This window comes from Palaemon carinicauda, chromosome 37 (assembly GCF_036898095.1).
Source record: "Palaemon carinicauda isolate YSFRI2023 chromosome 37, ASM3689809v2, whole genome shotgun sequence".
In the NCBI taxonomy this organism is placed as follows: domain Eukaryota; kingdom Metazoa; phylum Arthropoda; class Malacostraca; order Decapoda; family Palaemonidae; genus Palaemon; species Palaemon carinicauda.
Window position 1 is genome coordinate 42,292,306 of NC_090761.1, and position 11,152 is coordinate 42,303,457.

The 11,152-nt window shown below is 36.8% G+C and overlaps 1 protein-coding gene across 2 annotated transcripts in view; it reads right to left on the reverse strand.

The window, feature by feature from the left end:
• Positions 1 to 7,353, reverse strand: part of Tcs3 (Probable tRNA N6-adenosine threonylcarbamoyltransferase Tcs3) — a 52,696-nt gene extending 45,343 nt beyond the window's left edge. The window contains exon 1 of one of the 2 annotated variants that reach the window (XM_068360348.1): positions 7,161 to 7,263. The gene's annotated coding sequence lies outside the window, so the exon portion shown is untranslated. Of the gene's footprint in view, positions 1 to 7,160 lie in introns of both variants that reach the window. The other variant, XM_068360347.1, reaches the window with a different exon arrangement.
• Positions 7,354 to 11,152: the final 3,799 nt, after the last annotated feature.

An 11,152-nucleotide genomic window follows, 5' to 3' on the forward strand; every position in this document is an offset into this window, starting at 1 on the left:
TCAGACAAGACTTTATCTTTTCGGAAACCGGGATCGAGACCGCTTCTAGCGTCTTGTCCTTTTTCCAGTGAAAAGCTAGATGGTATTGAAGAGGACGGAGGTGTAGTCTTCCTAGTGACACAAATTGTTCCACGGATGACAGCGTCCCTACCAGACTCATCCACAGCCTGACTGAGCAGCGTTCCTTCTTCAGCATCTTCTGGATGGATAGCAGGGCTTGATCTATTCTGGGGGCTGATCGTCTTGTTGTTCAGCAACGTCCTCATCAGAGGGTTCCTCATCCGAAAACTGATGAGGAAACGGCAACGGAGTGGGCAACGTCTGGCTCGCTGAGTCCGGTCGCACTGGTGGATGCGTGACGGAGCCGGACGCAACATCATGGAACTGCTGCACAGTCTGTGAACTGTCAACAACCATGGGTGCACGAGGAAGCACAGCGTCAACCCGAGACTGTCTAGACCGTCTGGGTTGTGCAGTCAACACCCTACCGGGTTGCTGAGGTTGACGCACTGCGTCAAAACAAGTCACCTCTGCTGGTTGTTGAACGTCCTGAACGTCAACAACCACCTCCGAGCGTTGCTTAACGTCAACGTGCGGCTGGCAACCCACACTGGGTCGCATCGGTGGAGGAACCACCTCAACTGGCAGACGCGAGTAGGTTACCTCAGCGTCAACAGGGCGCACAACCGACCGGTTGGAAGGTTGTTGGCCAGAAGGTTCGGTAGCAACCTTCTCCGCATTAAAGTCCTCTATCAAGGACGCAAGCTTGGACTGCATGTCTTGCAGCAAAGCCCATTTAGGGTCTACGGGAGCAGGTGTGGCAACAGACGGGGTTAGCGACTGAGGCGGTACCGCTTACCATCCCTGAAAGCCTTGTTATGCATGACATAATTGTACAGCAAAACTTCAAAGGCTTGAAAACAGCTGTGAAGTTGACCTGTAAACAACTTGGAGCGTCTCCTGGCCAGGCGCCAGGGAGAGTCTACGAGAATTGAGAAGTCTATCTGGGCAGAGGCATGAACTCCCAAGCCGAGAACTTCTCTCGTGTCATATCAGACTCTTGCTCTATAAACCAGTTTAAAGAAGGGAAAGCAAAGGCTGTATCCCCCAAACTCCTCCTGGTGAAAAACCAGTCGCCTAGCCAACGTAAAGCTCTCTAGGAGAGCGAGAGAGCACTAGCTTAAAAACAACGGCTTCGAAGTAGCTAGGCCTAGTGTAAGCTCTGACGTTTAGGCGAACGAGGAGCAGCAGTACAAAAAGATCCGGACAAAGATCCTTAAAAAAAATCATCATGATTTAATTAAAGTCCATAGGAGGCTAAGCAGCTTTAGGCTCCTCTCCATCTGACAGAGTCCTCAAGGGAATATCAGTAGGAGGGGGAACAGCAACTTCCTCATCTACAGGAACCTTGTCCGATAAAAGCTGAGTCTCAAGCAAGGGAGAGACCTACCGTGGTGGCAATGCTTTACAAGCAGAGTCCACACTCACTGGTGCATTAGTAGCGGACCAGAACGCAACGTCATGTAACTGCTTGACAGTCTGTGAACTGTCAACAACTGAACTGTCAACCACAACAGGTGCGTGAGGACGCACAGCGTCCACTCGAGACTGCTTTGACTGCCTAGACTGAGCAGTCAAAACAACTCTAGAATACGGAGGTTGACGCACAGCGTCAAAACAAGTCAACTCCGATTGTTAGTGAACGTCTTGAACGTCAACAGGAGCATCAGCAAGTGGCCTAACGTCCAAATGCGGCTGAAAAACCACACGAGACCGCATCGAGTGTGGTTCTAAACAACCTGACTGACGTGACTAAGCTACGCCAACGTCAACAGTAAGCACAAAGGAACGTTAGGTTGGCTGAAAGCCAGGATATCGATGAGATAAACGGCTAGACTCAACGGACTAATCGGCAGAATAGTCTTCCATAAGGGAGGCAAGCATATACTGCATGTCTTGCCATACAACCCATTAAGGATCAACGGAAATGGTTGTGGTAAGAGACGAGGGTAACGTCTGTGACCGCAACACTTTGCCAACAAAAAAAGACTCTCGGAGTCTGTGTTACGCTTTTGTTAGGCGGCGAGCAGTTATCCGATGACTGCATAGGGTCAGAGCTGTCCTAATGGTTGTAACCAGGACGCTGGACCTGTCCTGAAAGGACTGACTTTCGCTTAAGGGCTTCGAAACCTTGTGACAGGTTTCTTATGCGAAAAGCCTTCGGATGACGAGGAGAAACAACGTCTCTCTCGTCTTATGGTAGGGGAGATCTTGGTAAGATACACCCGATACCATAGAGGGAAAACGTCTGTTCGTTGATCAAGGCCTCTCGAACCCATAAGTCGTTTGACATTACTTCTCCCCTGGGCTTGGGAGCATGCAAGAGGTCCCGGACTAGGTGAACGACAGGCACGAACAGACGAACCCTCGGACGCAACACTGTAACACTTTGCGCATATCACTTTATCACTTCGATTTTCTGTTTTGCACTTATTTCACTGGAATCGAAACTTTTACTGATTTCTACCTGAAACACGCAATTCTACCCTTCATTAAAAGGTAGTAATTGCGAAATCAGTCGTATAATGCAAGCTCATTAATACCAGCAAAAAACAGAAAACATATTTTAAGATAAAAAAAAATCAGTGGCTGGGAAAGAGACTAAACACTAGTTCATATAACTACGTTTTCAATCTCTCACCGCACATAGCCTGGGGACGAGAATAAAAAACTAAAAACGTTTTATCCTTCTTCCCCGTACAGCGACTAGGGACGAGAGTAACTCGAGAACAACGTTACCCGCTTGAACGGAACGTTTTCTCTCCTCTCTCTCCCTCCGTCTCTATCTCTCTCTCTCTTTCTCTCTTGATTTCGCACCTAAGAGAAGAGCCCAATTATATTTCGTCAAAAAAACATGTTATTTGACTAAAGGAAAAAACTGAAAGGTTTTTCAAATAAAAAGTTCCTTTAAAATAGAATTTAAAACATTTAAGCTAAGAAAGAATGAACAAAACGTCAGAATCGATTTACTCTTACTGCAAAGTGAAACCGTGATACACTCTCTCTCTATCGTAACGATAGAGCGCATGTTGAACGTCCTGAACGTCAACAACTGCGTAGCATAAATAAACTAAACGTTAGTTCATCTTTGAAAACAGTACGAAGACTATCAAAGAAATTCTTTCATAAAATATTAAATTTAAAAAGTTTTAAATCCTTAGCTCTTTAAAAGCTAATTACGATATAAAGGGCTCAACGTTGATTAACTTCGGTTTCCAAGTTAGGACCGCCTACTCTCAGGAAAGGTCTATATAAACAAAACATTAAAATTATTTTTATATGTTTATAATAAATGGAAAGTTAATCGAAGAGGCCTAATAAAGGCGGAGAGATATAAAATATATAGAGGAAAATCTATAACGTGATAAGATAATTACTGAAAGCCTAAACACACTTCCGTCTAAGGGAAGAGTCGGCCATTTAAAAGTGAAAGAAAGTCCATACTCTCTTTGTCACCATAATTAAATCTATCCAAAACGAGTTCAAGATTTAAGATGAAGATAAAACACCTGCATAGCGAAAGCTCAAAACTAGAATAAAGTACTTCACCAATTAGTTGTGAAAAAACTCCAGTTTAGCAACAGCGAGTAAGTACGTCTTGTCGATAGCTCGACAGAGAGAAAATTGAGTCTTTGTTTACATTGAGTACTGGGTATCTGGACGACAGATGGCGCTGTTGGGCACACCCGCAACCTGTGTAGCGATCGCTGGCGAGTTTTTACCGTAGAGTTGTCTGTCGGGCAACAGAGTTGCAGCTATATAATCACCGGCTAAGTTAAATATTGAAAAATTACTTTTGAGAAACACTTTAGCGCTGCCTCTTCTTCAATTGCACAAAAAATTGGCTTATCGAGAAAGTCTTGTAAGATTTTTGGTGATCAATCTATTCTAAAGAAGTATTTTGACTTTTACATTCTACCTTGTTTCGAGTACAGTATTGATCTCCTGTCAGGTCTTCAGCTGCTGATTCTTATCTTGATTTGTTGGACAAGAACTGCCGATCTATTAAATCTCTTATTCTTGATCTAGATATTAATCTCTGGCACTGTCGTTCAATTAGTTCGTTATACATCTTGCATAAGATTTTTCAAAATTCTGACCATCCTTTAAATTCAGATCTGCCTGGACAGTATCATCCTCTTCGTATTACTGGGTATGTAATTATTTCTAAAAGAAAGGCCTTCTCCATCATGAGGCTCAATACTACACAGTATTCTAAAGGGTTTATTTCAGCTGTGACCAAGGTGTGGAATATTCCTAATTAGGTAGTTGAATCAGTAGAACTTAAAAAGTTCAAACTTGCTACAAATGTTTTTATGTTGAACAGGCTAACATAAGTCTCTTTATAGTTTATATATGAAAGATCTGTTTTAACGTTGTTACTGTTCTTAAAATATTCTATTTTTATTGTTTATAGTTCATTACTTATCATATAGTTTATTTACTTCCTTATTTCCTTTCGTCACTGGCCTATTTTCCCTGTTGGAGAAATGGGGCTTACAACATCCCACTTTTCCAACTAGGGTTGTAGCTTAGCTAGTAATAATAATATTGGACGATTGTTTGTATACATGTAGGAACGATAGGTCATAAGGATTTTGTTAAATATATCAATTATGAAGCCAAATACAAAATAAATGAACATCAAGTAAATGCTTTTAGTTACAAAGCTTTAAATGTAAATATAAGGAGAGTTGTTGCAAATAATAATTATGGGAGTCAATGTTAACATGCTGAACATCACAAATCAGAGTTAACAAATAAGGTCTTTTGATAATGATACTTAATACTATGGCAATTTAGAATTAATTGGTGACTATTGATTACCTTTTGATTATTGAAATTTTCAAGTACGTAGTAGTTTCATTGCATCCTGTGATATTGGTGATTTGTAAAGTAATATAAATTAATTCAATAAGAGCAACAGCCTTGCACTGACTTTAGTAAGTTAGAATTAGTTAATTAAACATAAACAACCTCAGTAAAAACCACAATGACCATTGAGTCTTGTCTAACTAAAAGGGTCCAAATCAGGGCTCTACAAACGTTTTGGACCATCGACCCTTACATGTAGTCCTTAATTCCTCATCGAACCCTGATGTTTACATAAAGAAATAAGAAACCTATAATAACATCAATAACAATGACTTTACTTACGGGTATACATTCCCTTTTATTCATTGTTTCTTGCTTACGTTAATTCTATTTACAAGTTTTATCATTATTCTTTTTATTTTCAATATTAAGAGTAACAACAACAATAATAATAATAATAATACAGTATTAATAATTATAACAAACAATAATGATGGTAATAATGAAAAAATTAGGTTCAGAATCATTATAAATATTAAACAAAATAAAGACAAAGCAGCAAATAAATCCATTCCTTGAATAGGTTAACATTACTGGGAATAATCAGTACAATTCAAGTCACCTAGCTCTTGATGGTATATTACATTTTCTGCTTGTCAGAACTGCATTAGAACAGTTAAAACCATCTTCAAGGTGCTGTAGTAATTCATATTTTATTGTAGCCTTCAATGTACTGTACTACTATTCATTGTACGAATGATAAGTATTGGGGCAAATGTTCAATAGACCCCAGGCTTTTATCGACACCCTTTTTAATACCAAAGCCTTTGTCAACCCACTCCACACTCTTAATATTGGGTGCTACTATAGTGTGAGGTCTACCGCCATATGTGCTGGAAGGTGATGAGAAAAAATTCCAATGATCTATTTGTGTCATTCTTATAAGATGTACGAAGTGTGTATCGCTAGAATAAATGTATGGAAATATATGATAACCTGTTTGATGTACGAAGTGTATCGCTAGAATAAATGTATGGAAATATATGATAACCTGTTTGATGTACGAAGAGTGTATCGCTAGAATAAATGTATGGAAATATATGATAACATGTTTGATGTACGAAGAGTGTATCGCTAGAATAAATGTATGGAAATATATGATAATATGTTTATTTTTACCTTTATTCCTTTTTTAATGTAATTAGAAATCCAATTATCTATTTAAGTCATTTCTAAGATATGTTAAATTAACTGTTTATTGCTTAAACAAATGTATGAAATGTGTATTATCTATGAGGGACGAATAATTCAGCAATAGACCTCACGCTATAGTACTAACGGGAGGTAGATCTCACGCTACAGTGTGGTAGACCTCACGCTATAGTAGCACCTAATATTGACCACTTTGGAGACCCCTGGTCCAGATTAAAAAAAATTAACCTAAGATTAAAACTCAAAGTATATTACTTTGTCTTTTCACTGATCACAGGTACAATGATGTATGACTGAGGGCAGAGAATCTTAGGTTAGGTTAGGTTAGGTGGGGAGGTTTTTGAGAGGTTGAAGGCTCCAGATGAGTAGTAATACGGCATCGCACGTTAAATTAAGGTAAAATATGCAAGTTTTCACTCTTTACCCATGCCAGTGAATGGGTAAACATTTACCAGAGTGGCTAGCTTCAAGATAATGGTGCAGAAGACATTAGCTAGCAGGCAGTTAATGCCACTAAAATTAGTCAAACACCTAATAAAACACCGGAACTCCTTCATTTACTTGCAACGAAAGGATTATTCTACGAGGTGTCTTGTGAGGCATGTAGGCTGCTTAGCACTTGTGGTATGAATGAACAAAATGTCTTGGATTAGGTTAAGTGGGAAGCTTAGGTTAGGGGATATCTATTTTTGTTTCCCTTGTGAAACATGGTATTTCAGGCATTTACATAGTTTAAAAAATAAAGTTTCAGAGTTATCGTCATCAAAATTGTTCAAAATACCTAAAAATATGCCAAGAACACCTCTTATTTTTCTAGAGATTATTAGTTAGCAAAGATAACTTCTCTTCACCGGTTTATGTAGGTATGAACAAGTTTACTTAAGTTGAGAGAGCATGTCATGAAAAAATACTACTACTGCCATAAATACTATCAGACGTGGAACAGCTTGTGGAGTGATCTAGTACAGTATTTGGTCTAACTTTGGACATAGACTAGCTTGGCCTACTCGCTCATTGAAAAACTGGGTATGTTCATCAACAAATGGGGTGAATGATATGTGAATCGTACATACACTGTGACCATTTGCTGATGAACAGCCGCTCTGATAACGACGAACAAAGCAAAAGATACGAGCAATTTACTTTTAAAAATAAAACCACAAACCTCGTTGTCAATGTTTACAGTACAGCAATGCAATGTCGATATATAACATCGTACAAATACTGTAAATTACTATACGAAGAAAACCCACTTATTGCATTGAAAAATATAACAATAAATATTTCCATATAATATAAGTCCACGTTAATCATAGTTTAAGTTTAAATTACACTATCCTTTAATGCTACCATAGACTCATTATCTTAAATTTAGTAGACTATCTGCCAGACGTCAGTTTCCGTCTAACAACTGAGGGCAAAGGTAGGAAATTTATCTCACATAACTTCCAATTTATCTAATAGAAAAGAGGGGTTTAGGACTTCTAAGTTGCTATGAAAAATAATCCTATCCTAATTCAACGATTATGGTATATATAATAAGCTATGAACTTACAAACAAGTTCATGCACAATGAGGATAATTATCGTGCTTCACAGAAAAGTGGTGAAAATTAAATTTATACGTTACCTATGAAAATATCTCATGAAAGATGAAGGAACCCACATACAACAGATTTGATAGTAATGACAGACACATTCCTCAGAAATCAAACAGATTCTGTGAACAAACATTGAAAATACAATTCTTTTAATTTGTCTTATGAACATGAGAGTTCTAAAATAGTTACTTTTTAGCAATGTATAGTACCCTCTTTGGCAAAAAAATATTAACAATTCGGGTGTTGACGATAAAAGCTTGTGACTGAATCAAATATATTAAGATAATAAAAAGGTCTCTCTCTCTCTCTCTCTCTCTCTCTCTCTCTCTCTCTCTCTCTCTCTCTCTCTCTCTCTCTCTCTCTCTCTCTCTCTCTCTTCTCTGGTGGTTAACAAAAAAATCTCATATGGAATTGTTTGCTTCATGTTTATTTTCAGCTCATATTTTAAAGAGCATTCTCAAATTTCCCTATTATTGTCATTCGCATCTACCTCTCCTTTACCAGGGGCATTCAATAACTTCATATAATCTCTTCATTGATATAGGACCGAATCATCTTGAGACAGCATCGCCCGATTTGTATCTCTTATTTTATGACATATTTGCTAATTTTCTCAAAAAACGTTTCCCCATTTAGTTCTCCTCCATATAATTTTTAAATTATCCTTTTTTTTCACCTAATTTGCATCTGACCTTCGTTTCTCTTCGTTATAAATACATGCAACATTTCCTTCGATCTTGCATCTGCACTTCACTCTACCATTTTTGTTACCATTGTCGTTAAACAACACAAGTGTTATAACTAACGTCCAATCCACACCAGCCTGTAGGATCATTTGTAAAGTATGAACATATGGTATTAAGATACACTATCTTGAAATTGTAACTAAGAGATAGGAAGAACTAATCTTCAAGAACTAACGCCTCTGCGGGAAACGGGGTGCAAATGGAGAGGCTGTGCGTGTATATGGATATACAAGTAAATGCAAATATATAGGTTACAAGATTACTTTATATGCAGAGAAGATCCACAGTCGGAATATTTTTAGCTTTTCTGTTTCATCCGTTGATATTCAATGTGTTATTTTAATTTGCCTAAGTTTCACAAACTTCTCTTTTCTACCAAATGCATTGATCGTTGGCTTCTAAAATCCCTTTATTTCCTAAATTCATATATATGTTATAATGTTCTCAACAAAGCTGTTCTTCCATAAGCCAAGGGTGACATTGGTTCACTATTAACTCTGCACAATTCATTAATCCATCCAATTGGTATAATAATGTCCTGACTATCTGGCCACGTTCATCCTGATGATCATTGTGTTGCATTAATTATTTCACAAGTTTTTTTTACATATGTGTTAATGCATTTGAATAATTAATTAGAAAGATAAAGAACCATTTTGTCATTTAAAGTGACTTAGTCAAAGAAGCGTTAAGAGGACAACCAATAAGACTAGGTTACATCTTTCGTGCTAACTTCCTCGTGTGCCAGTAAAACATGTCTAAATGCAATTTGTCAGTGAAATCACAGGTTGATTGAAAGTGGAGTTTTAGGATGATATAGTGCATTACAACCATAGAAGAAAATTATGTAGAGATAATTGATTTTCCAAATTGACTGAAAAAAGAGTAATACATGTGATGATGACCCATTTATTAATATAGGAGGCTACATGATTTTTTTTTTATCAAATTCGGCATTTGAAAATTTCATATAATGTTTGTTGGATAATATTGATAACATTGGTAATAAGCGTAGTTATATATAATGTAGGCTAAGTAGGCCTACATTTATTTGAAACAAATCAATAAAACCAACAACTCGCACATCAAATTCTACAAATTAGAATACCCTCGTGTATAAAGGAAATGAAATAGAGTGAAGAGAATAACAAACTTCAAAAGTTAAAACTTGCAGCAAATTGCTTTATGTTGAACAGGCTGGCATAAGTCTTTTTAAAAGTTTATATATGAAAGTTCTCTTTTAATGGTGTTACTGTTCTTACTATATTTTAGTAAGACCCATTTATCTCACGGAGCTATTTTTCCCTGTTGGAGCTCTGGTGCTTATAGCATCCTGCTTTCCCAACTAACAGCTTAGTTAATAATAATAATAATAATAATAATAATAATAATAATAATAATAATAATAATAATAATAATAATAATAATAATAATAATTCATTCATAAACGTTCACACTCACCAGGAAAGCTCCGGCAATTATACACGGTTCTTTAAAACAGATTTACAGTCTACATTAATCGAATGTATGTCATTATATATATATATATATATATATATATATATATATATATATATATATATATATAACACTTCTAAGAAGAATACTCCATAGCCTTCAGTAAAAGGGAAAAAAAATGCCTTTTTAGTGGACATAGAACATAATGATAGGGCAACAAAATGTTGATGTTATGCTTTGAAAATAAAATAAGTTTTGCTTACTAAAACACAACCAATGCTTTTACTGCTGAGATTAAATATCTATTTTTTAAAACTAGCAAAGTCCTCAATTCTATTTATGCCTAATGGTTAACCGAGTAGCATTAGATTGAATGTAAAAACCTTTGAATTATTCTTTGTCAAGACAAGACTAAGACTGTCTTTCATGTAGCAAACTAATGTTAGAAGAAGGGCTCCATTGCAAGTATATACTTGATTGATTTATGTTAAAAAAAAACTACCAGAAAGTTGGTATATACGGTCAAGGTACATAGATTAGTGTTGTGTTCAACTTTTAAGAACTTTAGAGAACACTGACTGATCCTTGGTAGTTGGGTTGTAAATGCTGCTGTTAGTACTTATAAAATCTCTTCGAAAAGAAAGAAAGAAAAAAAAAATTCTATGTATGATTTCAGCTCATCGAGAAATTGATATTCGGAAAACCAACATGTTCTATCTTCAGTATAGGAGCAAAAGTTTATCAAAACCTTTTTACCCGTTTTTTTGAACTAAGGGAAACAGCCCTTACAGCAGAGTATAATAAAGCAAATGCACCTTTTTATGATAGGAGGGTCACGATGGCAAGTATCAGGAATACTTTCGTTAAATGGTCCGATTCTAACACTGCTCTGCCAGGGCGGGTTGATTGACAGATTTTCATCTGAAGAAGTAGCTGCAATAAAAAACAAAGATGGCCAGTTCTGAATTTACCCAACAAAAATGAAGCTGTAATTGGTGTTCCATCATTCTCATTACCTATATCAACAATTTCGAAACATCTAAAAGGAACATGGCAACAAAATTATGGTAACTCAGCTGGGAGTGAATGGATGTTTTTCTCAAAATATAAATGACAGAAGGTGGAGATTAGGAAACAACCAAAAGAACTAAAAGTACAACTAAAGAAGAAATATTTTCAGAACCATTTAAAGAATGGTTTTACCTATGGCATTTGATACATGTTTGGTAATGCAAGCGACCGCGCAGATGTAAACAATGGT